Here is a 13,805-nt window from a genome sequence, read left to right as displayed (position 1 = left end):
AGCTGCAGGGAGCATGGAGTTGGGATGTGGGGCCCGGGAAGGGGCAGATCCTGAAGAGAACTCTACTCTCCTTTCCTGTGCTCCAACATGCTTCCAGATCATTCCAGCTGTCTCCTTAGTGGTTATCATTTACTTTGGTGCACCCATTATTATTTCCAGAAACATGGGGAGTGGCGAGGTGGCCTGGGCCTACCCTCCAGCTTCCCAGTGGCCTCCCGCTGACTTCGCTCCGGCCCTGTTCATCTTCTGTGACACTGAAATGCCTGTGTTCACCGGGCCCCTCTATCGCTGGGCTGCTGTAGTCAGGGGGGCACCCAGCCACGCGAAGGCACCCAGCCGCGCCCTTACTCCCGGCTGGGCACAAGGCAAACCAGAAACAAAAGTTTTCTTTCTGAGAACCAGCCTTCTCCCTTTCTAGCCCAACGTGTCTCTCTCAAATGGACATGAAGCAATCCTTTAGTCTTCATGACTTTGGTTTTAGGTCATTCCTGGGGAGAGTGGATCCTGTGGCTGCTCAGATATTTTTAGATGAAACGTAAGTGGCAGGAAATTAAAGGCTCCGACCTACGTGGGGTGTCGACCCACCCGGAATGCACTGAGGAGAAATCGATGGTCTGGTGCGCTGCGCTGGGGTGTACCGCTCAGTGAGAACCACCGGCTACCGCTGGACAGGGATGAAGGCTGCACACATGGGAGAGAAGGCGCCCCTGAGGTGCGAGGCAGGAGAGCTGCCTGCGGGCACACAGACAATCCCCTACCTGCTTTGTCCCGGGTGGCAGTGTGCTCCGATCACACCCTTGATTTCACCTTCCTCCCGAACCGGACTTGACCACGTCTAACTAGAACCCAGTGCGTCTAACTAGAACCCAGTGCGGCGGCCCGCCCCTCCGCAGGGGTGCGCACAGCTCTGACAGTGAGGGAACAGCAAAGGGCTCCCTGCCTGGGGCCTCCCTAACCCCGCCCCTCCATGAAGTGAAATCCCCTCAGCGCCCAGACCTTCCTCTTTCACAAGCTGCTGAGGACAAACGCTCAGTGAGGGCAGTTCGCTGTTGTACCTCAGGACCCCAGCACTCAGTGGGTGTCCATTAAGGCGTGAACTCCTGCCTTAGAGTGCAGGAAACATACTGAAGACGCTTAGAGAACACACCAGTTGCAATTCAAAAAAAAAAATCACTAAAGATCCCCCCACACACACACACTTAAACCTCATCCACATGGAGCTAAGGCCCAATCTCAGGGCAGTTTGACATGCTCTGCAAAGAACTCCAACTGGGCCTCGTTTATGATGAGCACGTGGTCCCCTGAAAAGCTGTAAAGAACTCTGGCCTTTGCAAACGTCAGGATTTTGAGTCATGAGAAGAAATCCCCCAGGATTTCGTTTGGGGGTCAGTGAGCAAAAGTGGGGCATAGGGTGCATCCGGCAGAGGCAGAGGTGAGGGGGCACCCTTGGCTTCCTTCCTTCCAGACAACACCAACAAGAGGGAAAGCTGGTGGAGCTGGCAGCTTTGCAAACAGGGAGCCAAAAGGTGAATGTACCGGCAAGAACTGTCCACGTGGGAGTTACAGAGCAGGCTCTTAAAAAAAGCTACAATAAGCCTAGATGTGGGATAGGAGTACACTTTCTGTTAGAAACTTGCCCTTTCATTTCTTCAAAGTTAGCCTGGGGAACCCCTAGTTGTTCCTGTGAGATCTGCCTGGCCAGCTGGGGCTGCGGAGAGAAGAGAAGAACGACCTCCCACAGCCTTTATTCTCTGAAAGCGGGGCAGGGCAAGGATACCTCTGGCAGGCTTCTGCTGGGTGGTCACCAGCTCTCACCATTTTCTTTGTGGGTCTGAGAAATACCGAGAAGAGAGGTGGCAGCTTTTGTGGCTTTCCCAGGACCATGCTGAAGGTGCACCCCGGTCTGAGCAGAGCTGTGCTCTGCTCATGATAGAGAAAAGGATTCCCTCCCAGCCAGGGAACAATTTCAGGTGCTGCTGTGAATTCCTATGGTCCAACTTAACGCATTTCCCAGAATAAGCCCTTCTTGGGAAAGAGCCCATGTGACACTTAATAAAATGCAGTCTTGAGGAAACCACCTTACTTGGTTTTGTCCATAGACCTTAGTTCCATTAAAGGCCGTCCTTTCTGAACCAACATTCCTCCTGAGGAGGCTGTTATCTGCAGTAAATATAATGGAAATTTATAAACAAAAGTTGTAATACCCTCTCATTCCTCCTTTCTGTCAAGCAGTGTATTAGTTTCCTAGTTGCTATTGCAACGAATGACAAGCTTAGTGGCTTCAAACAACACGGATATAGTATTCTCTTACAGTCCTGGAAGTCACGTCTGAAATGGGTCTTACGGGGCTAAAATCAAGGTGTCAGCAGGGCTGTGTTCCTTCTGGAGGGTTTAGGGGAGAGTCCGTTCCTTGCCTTCTCCAGCTTCTAGAGGCATCTTGCACTCGTTGGTTTGTGGCTGCACCACTCTGACGGCCTTTGCGTCCATTGTCACACCACCTTCTCTGACTGGCCCTCCTGCCTCCCTCTTATGATGACCTTGTAATTACTTTGCCCCACCTGGACAATCCGGGCTACTCTCCCCATCTCAAGATCTTTATCTTAATCTGCAAAGTCCTTTGTGTTTTCTTTTTTCTTTCTTTCTTTTCTTTCTTTCTTTTCTTTTTTTTTCTTTTTTTTTTTTTTTTTTTTTTTTGCAACTAAAGGTGACATGTTCTCCGGTTCCAGGAATTAGGGCATGGACATGGGGGGTGGGGGCATTATTCTGCCCACCACAGCAGAGAGAAGGCAGCTCACATAAGCTGCCTTCTTCCCGATATCTCTGATCCATGTCATTTCAACCCATTAGGAGAGGACAGGTTCCATTAGCTTCTCCCATCCTATTTAGCATCTTGTTGTTTCTCTAGCAAATGTACCCACCACCCTGACCTGCATGTTGCCCACAGCTGTCCCTGCTCTTCAGAAGCCTCCCTTTGACAATGTTTGCCAGCTCTCACAGATGACACAGCTCTCAGGGAAGAGCCCACAGTCATGGCTGGGTCTTTACCATGGCTCTTTGTACGGTCTGCCTCCCTGTTCACAGGGAGTTCCTGGGTCACGTGTGGGCAGCAGCTTCCGCCATGACAAGAGGCAGGAAGAGAGGGAAGGTGGAGGTGGCCCTGAGGGCAGAGGGGCCAGATTTGGAGTGGCTTCCAAGGAGTTACAACTGCCAGAGTGAGCATTCAGGAATCCCAGTCTACACATCCGCACATCGCAAGTGTCCTGGTGAGCATGCCTCCTAGAGAGGAGGCAGCGCCGGGCCAACCTCTCCTGGACCTAGATCCCTCCCAGCCTTTGTTAGCTCCTCTCTAGACCCATCCGGACTCCGCCCAGGCTGGCATGCCGCTGCTCGATTTTAGGTTATTAAACAGCAGGCCCACTGGCCAGAATCTGGTTTTCCCCGTGGATGTGGACAGATGGCCTCCTTAGGACTGCTGGGGCCACAACTATAGAACCACTGACTTCTCATTGAGAGTAAAGTCATTTACTTACAAAACAGCCTGAAAGTCAACTCATCACTCTGGGATCACGTTCGTCGTGCAGCAGAGGGATCAGGGCAGTCGTGAGAATATACACACCTGAGGAGCCACCGAGCGTTCTGTGAGGGTGGGCAGGAGCTACCTGGTGCCTTGGGACCCTCCTCTCAGGTGGCCCGGGGGTGGGGTGGCCTGTTCACCTGCGTCCTCCAGATGAGTGCCAAGTCGCTACCTGAGCTGCAGTCTCCCTCCTTGGATTTGCAGTCTCAAATCCAAATGCTGCAACCAACCCCGCGTTACTATTGCTTATTTTGTTCCTTACTTAATTTGATTCCCCTCAGGTTTTCCTTTCTCCAGGATTGGAACAAAGATGCCTTAGAACCAACCCCATGTACTGAGAGGAAAAGATGACCACACTACCGGAAGGGAAAAAGCAAACGGCAGACGGTCTATGAACCTACGTTGTAGGGGGGAAAATATAATTGTGCATATATACACATAAGTTCGTTATGTCTATTCTGTGCATAAAAAAAACATGAAGAGGAAATAGGAAATGTAGCATTACTGCTTATGTCCCAAGGGTGGCATTAAGCAAAATGTTTGCTTCCTTTGCTGTGCATGTCTGTACTGTTTGAATTTGAATATTTTTACAATGAGCATATAATTTTATGATTTTTCTGCAATCATAAAACATACATAACATTTTTAATGAAATGAGAAAAACACTGTTGAAGTGTATTTGACACGGAAGGATATTCATAATACTCGTATATGGAATGAGAAGTTACAAAACGGCAGGAACAACAAATTCCATTTTTCTGAGGAAATGTGTCAAAATAAAGAGAAAAATATCTGCAAGGATGATTTTTGGTGCACTAAAACGTTAAAAATGCTTATCTCTGAGTAATAGAATTCTTATTTCTATGTTCTTAGGCCTATCTGTATATATTTTTAAAACAATGAATATATATTACTTTGTGTTAAAGGGGGGCAGTTAAATTGAAGTCCCTTACCCCAATGTGAAGTGGGAAACAGGAAGGGGTTGCAAGTGACAGGACCCTGGACTCTTTCCTGGGGCCCTGGGAGCTTCTGCTTGACCCTCTCTCCCCTGCCCGTGCGATGGCCCTTCCATGCGATGGCCCTTCCATGCGATGGCCCTGCCCATGGGGTGGCCCTGCCCGTGGGGTGGCCCTGTACTCAAGCTTGAAGGAGCAGCCTGGCAACACAGAAAGGGCACTGAGGGAGCCGGGAGCCTTGATGTGAGCCCTGGCTCTGGCACCTACCAGCGGTGTGACCTTGGGCAAGTTGACGTAGCTTTTACAGCCTTGATTTCTGTGCTTGTGAAAGGGGTGTAACAGCTGGGCAGCCCACCTCCTAGCATCTGGGGGTTTTGTGGTGAAATAAAAATGTGTGTGTGAACGGAAAAGCTCTCTGTGCACGTTGGTTGTTGTCCTTTGATTCTGTGTTATTATTAATTGATTGTAACTGCATTGCGACTCTCATCCCAGGCAGCATTCTTAGCTGTCCATGGCCCAATTAATTTTTGGCCTGTCTTTGTAGTATTTGTGGATTTTTAAACTCTAGTGAACAGTTGGTCTGTAACATCTGTTCACCTCCACCCAGTGGCCTTGAACACTTTCTTTGTGTTCACTGCTGGTGGCTTTCTCTATGATTTAATTTGTGAGAAGTAGAAAGGACTCCTGCCAAAAGCTATCTGCCCTGTCAGCCTGCCATGACGGAGTCATAAATGACTCCTTTGAGTAACGGAAATGAAACCTGGAAGCGGGTTCCACTCAGCAGGCCTGCAGCCCCCTCCTCTGAGAAGCCTCACTGCATGACCCCCCCACCCCCCGCCCCCAGCCGGAGGGCCTGGGCCACGGAGGGCTGGGCTTGCTGACCCGGCCTGCCTGGCCCCACTGCACCGCTTCTCCCTACCAAGGAGATGGCTATGTTTTGTTTTCTGCTTCAGCCTGTGTGAGAGACGATTCACCTGTATGATTTAGATGTTAACAGAGTCACGTGCAGGAGGAATAGCTAGGCTAAGTACTCTCCTTTAGGACACAGCCAGCTGGGAGATGCTCTCTAAAAACTCCTGCAGAAATAGCACAGTCTTTTGCAACAGGCCTTCCTGGGGCTTTTCTACCTTCTTAAAAATCTCCCTCATCCAAGTTCACAAAACAGGCCCTTCCCCACCCTTCTCCCCAAGCCCACCCACCGCCCAAAGGAGCAGATCTGAGGTGTCACATGTTTCTGTGTGGGGTTTTTTTTGCCTCCTAGGTCACCAGATTTATCATTCCGAAGGACATGTAACTTTTCACATGAAGCAAGCGTTTCTCCTCCCTGAGAAGCAGTCGAAGCAGCTCTCGTTCTAGCTACAAGCAACGTATGATCCTCCGACTTCCTAGCCAGCTTTCTGAGGCCCTTCCTGTGTACCCTCAGTGTCCTTTCAGGCCAGCAAAGAGAAACACAATAATAATCTGTTAAAACAATAACAGACAAATATGTAAGTTATATGCCTATGTGTATGTGTGTGCGTATAACAGTTTTATTAAGAGAACTGGAATTAAAAGACTCCCAAAGAGGTTCAGTCACTTATCCAAATTCCCAACAAGTCCATGCAAAGTGGAAAACAGATGGCAAATCTCCCTTTTCTTGAGTCATTAAACCACACTGAGTGCCAGCTGACACCAGTGCCAAGAGAGTCAGAACGTATCCCACTGTTTGCGAGTCATTGTTCCCGTAGGTAAACATGGCGCCAGGAGCTCCTTGCCCCACTCATACAGATCCCACCACAGGCCTGTTGTTAACACATGAGCCACTGTCACTCTCGTGCCCCAAAGCCCTTCAACAATCCAGGTTCCCACCCCAATTCAGCAAAAGCACTTTGGGGCCTAGTGCAGTAGACTTCTTCTGGAGATGTTACTCCATCCCCACCCCTCTTTGTAACAACAACAAATGCATAACTGAATCCTTATCCTGGGCCAGGCACTCTTTGTCCCCTGTGGCCTTGACCCCATGAGCACAGAGAACTGAGCTAGGGGCAACACCTGACCCAAGCTGTGCCTGGCCAGCCCTCCCACCAGGAGTGTGGAACTGAGGGCAGGTCGGCTCAAAGGCAGCCATATTTGGCCCACATGCTTGGAAGAGCAGAGAGAGCCTGCCCGCAGAGAGGGGAGAGAGTGACAGTTGTGATGACAGTCTATGGACCACAGACCCAGAGAAACAGAAAAGGTTTACCCACTTCCTCACAGCTCTCTTGTTCTGTCCCTGACCCTCCCAAAGCATGGCTGTGCCTCTTCCACTGAGTTCTGTGAGGGCTGCTCTTGTATCCCACCAATAAATAATCTTTGTGTAATGGTCTTGAGTGGGTTCCTGTTACTTTTAACCCGACAACCCTTAAAACCCTCAGCTTATCTTAGCTAGAAAGTTCACCAGTTCTTCGGTGCTAAGCAGCTACATTTTTAAATAAGAATACCCCCTGGAAAGGTTCAGGCAGAGCAACATTGGAAAGGGCTAATGGTGCGTTTGGTCATTCAAATCTTAGTGTGTTTGGTAACTTCCTTTCCTCCAAGACAGACTAGCTAAGATCGGGGACATTTGGGGGATTCATAGTTTTGATGAGAAAATAAAAAAGGAGAAACTACTTTAGATTACCATCTCTGGGGAGAGGGCAGGCCTGGGTGTAGGCAAGGCACTTTCAGCTACTAGAAAATGTGCCCAAGGTTAGCCCTGCTCCCAGTAATAAGGAAAATAATTCATTATGACTCATTAGTATTTTTAATTTACAGAATGCCTTCCTTCCAAGGAACTCATTATGTCGATGGAGGTTCATTATGAGAAAGAGATTTGGGAGTGGAATTTATGCTGGACATAGTCTTCTAAATATGGCAACAAAGACCTTTATTACGTGGGTACATGACTTGAAGCAAATCTCTCTCTATAAGCTAATTAAGAAGGGATGTAAAACTGTGTCAAGCCCGGGTAATGCTGAGAGAGAGCTGTGGAGCACTCTTAAAGCATTACTAAAACCGTGTTTCCATCCAAATATTAAATTCACGGTGCTTCCGAAATCATACAGTATCTTGGGTATGACATATTTTAATAGCATTAAAGTTAATTATTGTTTGATGAGAAAAAATACATTGCAATTTTTATATTTAGCTTAGGAAAACTGATTGGAGATTCTAATAAGAAACCTTCAAAGCCAGCCTGAATTACAGCCACTTTGGTTACTAGCCAATGGATATGTGCTTCCACCAATTGTATTATTTGCAGGAGAAAATAATTGTCCCTCTACTCTGGGAAGTTACTGGTGTAGATTTTAAAGGAGCAGACAGCTGTGTGGGTGCATACCATTTGATACTTCTCCATTTGTACAGTATCACAAACATCCCATAGTGCGCCCAAGGGGACGCACACACTGACCTTAGAAATTATAAAAGACCATTTCAAAGATCACGTTACCTGGGGAAGCCAGCAGCACAGAGTCCCAGAGAAAATGGGGCATCAGGAGGCATTAGAGTCAGCAGCTTCTCATGGAATATTCTTGATTTGGGGTCAGACAGTGCACTGAGGGGGAGCCAGAACGTTCTCTTTGCCCCCAATCTCAACTCATGCCCCTTATCCAGTTCCTTTCATTCAGCAAGTATTTATCAAGGGCCTGCTAAATGTCAGGCCCAGTGCTAAGTACAGGGGTCCTTGGAGGTCCGCCTGCCCTCAGCACTCACCAGGCATTAACAGGCAGTAAGCCGTTTGTTATGTAATTAACCTACTCACAGTTCAGGTAAGTGCTATGAAGAGTGCACTCAGACTGTTAGGAGCTCATGGGAGTGGGTCAGGGAAGTGTCAGTGTGCATTAGCAACCAGGTGACATCTGAGCTAAGATTTAAAGGAATAAGCTGGGAGAGGGCTGGGAATGGGAAGGAGAGCGTTCCACGCCTGGAGCACAGCCTGTGCAAAGACCTATGGGTTGGGGGGCTCGACGGAGGGTGGCTAAAGCTGGGTGAGCAGGATGGACAGTGGGACCAGGTGAGGCTGGAGCCTGGAAGGCCAATGCCAATGACACTGAACTTTGATGACACCAAGGGATGGTCCAAAGCAAAATGAAATAGATACGTATTTTTAAGGATCCCTCCATAGAGGAAGGCTCTTCCTTTACAGAAGAAGCCGCCAGTGGAGGGAGGGCATGAGTGGGCACTGAGAGTCCTGGTGATACTGAGGTCACTTTAGGTCACTGAGGTGGCTTGGGCAGAATGGTAGCCTGGAGGTGAGAATCGGACAAAGTGGACGCATGTTATGGAAACTGACTCAAGAGCATGATAACTGATTGGATACAGGAGGTGAGGAAGGAGAGCTGTCAAGGAGGAGCAAGTGGGTGGACAGCCAAGCCCTCTGCTGAGGTGGGGACGAGCAAGTGAGAAACAGAGGGCTGAGGGAAGGTTAAGGGCTCAATTTTGGCCATGCTGAGTTTCAGGTATTTGAGACATGGACTTGGAGCTCAGAAGAAGGACCTGGGCTGGACTGAGATTTTTGGGAGCCAGGGCACATGGTGGCATTTGGGGCCATGGGCAGGGATGAGACCCTCATAGGGAAAGTGCAGAGGGAGAGGAGAGAAGCCCAGGATTGGGCTGGGAAGGACACCGATATTTAAAGGTCATGTGGAGAAACTGCAGTCAGCTAAGGAGCTTGAGGAGGAAGGAGCAGAGGTAGGAGGAGCCATGACCTTGAGCGTGGAATCACAGAGCCCATGCAGAGAGGGCCACAGGAGAGCATGGGTGACCCCGTCGAGTGCTGCTGAGGCGTCAGGTGAAACAAGTATGGAGGCACATCCTCTAGGTTTGGCAACATAAGCGAGACAATCGCCAAGGTTGGGGAGAAACCTGGAATGGAGTGGGATGCATGGAAATTGAGGACGTGGAGAGAGAGGTTGGCTGTGAGAAGATGAGGAAGATGGAGGAGGGTGTGGAGTAGGGCGACTGCCTGGTGCCTGTGAGCCCAGGGCTCTCCTGGTTTGCGCACTAAACATCCTGAGTGCTGGGAACCCACTTAGTTCTGGAAAAACCCAGATAGATGGTCGGTCACTTTGCAAGGTGGAGTCTTGCAAAGTGCTTGTTCTTGTCTTTTTTAAATATGGAAACGGACATATGTGAACACTAGTGGAAAGGATCTGCCTGAGAGGAGAGGGGAGAGCCCTGGTCAGCTGCCTCTAGGTTACTCGCACGTAAGTGAAAATGCTGTCACTTCCTAGTCTTCCCCAGGCTATCCAAGGGCTCTGCCTCAGGTGCTATAGCAAAACCAGTGTTTCTGTTGCAAGATGACTGAGCGTGCTCCCAGCTGTCACATCCGAGGGCGGCTACTACACCTGGGACACAATGAAAGAGCCTGCTTTATAGCAGGGAGAACTGGCGTGTGGCTACTGGGGACTCAGCTCATTAAAAAGCGTGAAGGTGCTTAATTGGGATTTTGTTTCCAAAATTGCCTAAATGAGTGCCTGGTGGAACTGATGTGAATAGCACTCCTTTAAAACACTCATTGAATCCCAGCCATATAACCAGATAAGGTTCTGGGCCCACAGGCCAGCATGAGCTCCAGCATGTCGCTGACTTCCCGGATTGGGGCCGGGGCTCATTGACTGCAGGAGGAGCAGTCCCCACATTGGTGGGGGAGGGCGCTCAGCCTAATGGGGGCTGCAGCCGCTCAGACCCCACCCTGGGAAGAGCGGGCAGGGCAGGTGGGGCCCGAATTCTGGGAGGTTTTAGTGCTTCATCCAAAGCAGCCTCTGTGACTGGCAGAAAACCAACAGCAAATGGGCAAATGAGCTCTGGCTTTTGGGTTTATTCATTCTCTCTCCTTAGGAGGACCAGGCAGACCCCCAGGGCAGTTTTAGACCAGAGCCTCTCTCAGGGCTCCAAAGTCCCCCTGCAGGTACGAGGGCTTCCTCCTTGTGTGGTTTCTGGAGCTCCGGACGCTATCAGTCTCCCCTGTTGCCTCAAATCTGCCCTCCTCACTCTCAGCCTATCAATCTGCTGGGTTAAATGTCTTAAGAATGAGATGAATAATGAGCTGGGGCTTGCCCTAGAAGATATTAAAATGTACTGTGAATAATTAAAATAGTGTGATTTGACATAATAATTAATGGATCAGTGGAACAGACTAGAGCTCAGAAAGAGAAGCAACTTAATGAGAATTTGGTATGTGATAAAGATGGCATCGTGACTCAAGGAAAGAGAAGCTTGTGCAATACATAAGCGGTGCTGTAACACTACTTATTAAAAAAATTATATATACCAGGGATGCCAAAAAAATGTATACAAGTGGACACTTACGTCAACGTTGCTCAAGCAGCAATTCACCATAATCAGAAGTGTCTGGACGCTGATGGTAACCACTTTGAGCACCTCTTGTAATTGCAGAAATCAAACGTGACTTGTATTCATCTTTTGTTGTCAGTATATATTGAGTATTACAATTTTAATATATTTTTTCCTTTCTTAAAACGTATCCTTTTTTTTGGCACGTGCGCACACGCGAAGTCTGACAATTAAGTTCACGAACTTGTTGCACCGATGTTGCTAACCTTTTTTTTTTATATCAGAGAGATTATTCATTATGAATTTGTTCCAACAGGACAAACAGTTAACCAACTTTACTATTTGGAAGTGCTGAAAAGGCTGCAGGAAAAAGTTAGATGACCTGAACTTTTCGCCAACAATTCATGGCTCTTGCATCATGACAATGCACCAGCTCACAGGCACTGTCTGTGAGGGAGTTTTTAGCCAGTAAACAAATAACTGCATTGGAACACCCTTCCTACTCACCTGATCTGGCCCCCAACGACTTCTTTCTTTACCTGAAGATAAAGGAAATACTGAAAGGAAGACATTTTGATGACATTCAGGATATCAAGGGAGGGTAATACGACGACAGCTCTGATGGTCATTCCAGAAAAAGAGTTCCAAAATTGCTTTGAAGGGTGGACTAGGCACTGGCATCAGTACATAGCTTCACAAGGGGAGTACTTCGAAGGTGACCGTAGTGATATTCAGCAATGAGGTATGTAGCACTTTTTCTAGGATGAGTTTGAGAACTTAATTGTCAGACCTTGTGTGTGCGCGTGCGTGTGTGTGTGTCTGTATATATACATATATGGAGAGAGAGAGAGAATGAAGTCTCCTTACCTACCTGATACCAAAATTACTTCCAAAATGCATTAGCAAGCTAAGTAAAAGAAAATATTATACAGAAAGTATTTAGAGTACCCAGGGATTTTTTTCATATAAAAATGAATAAATCAGTGTTAATAATAAATATATAACCTGACTACATAAAAAATTTAAACACAGCAAAAACAAAATTAAAAAGTAATTTGCTAAGATGAGGGGAAAAGGCAGTTGTAATAAATGTACGAAAGAAGGCTTATAAATCAACAGTTTAAAGGAAGATGATCACAATAGAAAAATGGGCAAGGGACAAGAACAGGCAATTTACAAAAGAAATACAAATAGTCAATAAACAACCACCACAACCAAGTTCAATATCACTTACGAAAGAAATGCAAAAATAAATAAATAAATAAGATGCTATATTTCATCTGTCAGTTTTGCAAAAATCATTCTTTTGAGAATGACAGGACCCAGAGTTTGTTAAGAAGAGGAGAAATAAACACTTAGAGCGCTGAAGGGAATATAAATTGCTATGATTTTTCTAGAGGGCACTTTAGTGAAGGTATACCAAAAGTCTTAAAAATGCCAGTTCTCTGTAATTTCACTACAAATAATCCATCGTAAGGCAATAACCAAAGATGTACACAAAAATGTATGCACTAAAGTATTCATTGTGGAGTCATTTTCAATAATGAGAAATTGGAAACTAGCTAAATATCTCACAATAGGGTATTAATTAAACTGTGGAACATTCATACAACAGAATATATTCTAAATAGAAGTAACATTTTAAAGAATATTTAATGACATGAGAAAACATTTATAATATAATGTTAAATGGAAAAAATACAGGATGCAGAATGATATGTACAGTGTGGTTCCAACTGGGAGTAGGAGACATGCAAAGAAAAAGGCTTAGAGAAAAGTTTGGGGAATATAATCAATAATGTTGTAAAGATTTGGTAGGGTATCCAATGGACACTTGTCTTATTAGGGCGACCACTTCATAGACGGTGTAGATGTTTGACCACCGCACTGTACACCTGAAGCTGAAGCTGAGTAATACTGAATGTCAACTATAATTTCATATATATATATATATATATATATATATATATATATATATATTCACAGGATGTAAAATACAGCATAGGGAATAGAGTCAATGGAATTGTAACAGCTATATACTATTTCAGAGGGGTAGTAGATTGGGGGATAGGGGGTTTATCACTTTGTGAGGAGTGTAAATGTCTAACTATTACATTGTTTTGTACACCCAAAACTAATAAAAATAATACCAAAAATATTAATAGTGGTTATATCTTAATGATGGAATTATAGGAGAGTTTTAGTTTTAGTTCCCTGTTTGTATATTTTTATTTCCCTATTTTCTAAATGAATACACATTTGTTTTATTAGAAAAAAAGCGATCTTGAATAAATAAATACCTCCTCCCATTCCTGCCCCACACAAATGAAGACCTAAGATGGCACCTGTTAAAATGCACAGATCCCTTGATTTGCTTAGCTGTGTGCTGTGACCCAAAAATGACAGAAAGGAAACAAACGTTTGGAAGGAGGGGAGAAGGGAGGAGTGAGGAAGGGATTTGGGAACGATCCAGAATGTGGAATGCTGCTGGACTTGCTAGAGTCCTGATAACACTCCAGTGTCCATTGATTTGATTGTTTGAAGAGATTGGAGGGGCCTGGGCACCTTGCGGTCCAGATTCCATAATTGGAGACGGGAACCTAAGCGAGACCTCTACATCAGATGTAGCTGGATGACAGTCTCGCCTTCTCTCTCCCTGGACATCTTCCTCTCTCTCTCTCCCTCTCACTGTCTTTCTTAAGGCAGAGGTAGTCCAGAGAAAATTCTAGAGCAATGATGAGAGTGGAGAAATAATGGGAACATCAATGAGCCACTAGGGCTGGCTGTTCATCTTTTCCCTCATGACTACTGCTTGCTGCCCATTTTGCCCAGAATGAGACTCCCAAGAAACATGAAACCTGGCTCAGGACAGGAGTCCCTCCTGGGGCTGCCTTCCCTCACCCCAAGAAGCTCTTCTTGACTGAAAGTTTCTCTCCTTCAGCCTTTGAGTGGGTGGGTAGCAAATACCAGCCCCACATCTG

General features: G+C 46.6%; 1 long non-coding RNA gene across 1 annotated transcript in view; it reads right to left on the bottom strand.

Moving 5' to 3' along the window:
• Positions 1–517: 517 nt before the first annotated feature.
• LOC109458453 (uncharacterized) overlaps positions 518–13,805 on the bottom strand; it is a 33,304-nt gene continuing 20,016 nt past the window's right edge. The window contains exons 6-8 of the long non-coding RNA XR_012496035.1: positions 3,551–3,616; positions 3,046–3,071; positions 518–658 (exon numbers count right to left, since the gene is read on the bottom strand). This is a non-coding gene — a long non-coding RNA (uncharacterized LOC109458453). The remainder of the gene's footprint in view (positions 659–3,045; positions 3,072–3,550; positions 3,617–13,805) is intronic.

Source organism: Rhinolophus sinicus, linkage group LG04, assembly GCF_036562045.2.
Source record: "Rhinolophus sinicus isolate RSC01 linkage group LG04, ASM3656204v1, whole genome shotgun sequence".
In the NCBI taxonomy this organism is placed as follows: Eukaryota; Metazoa; Chordata; class Mammalia; order Chiroptera; family Rhinolophidae; genus Rhinolophus; species Rhinolophus sinicus.
The sequence above is the reverse complement of the archived record's forward strand: the minus strand, read 5'-3'. Positions and strand labels throughout refer to the sequence as shown.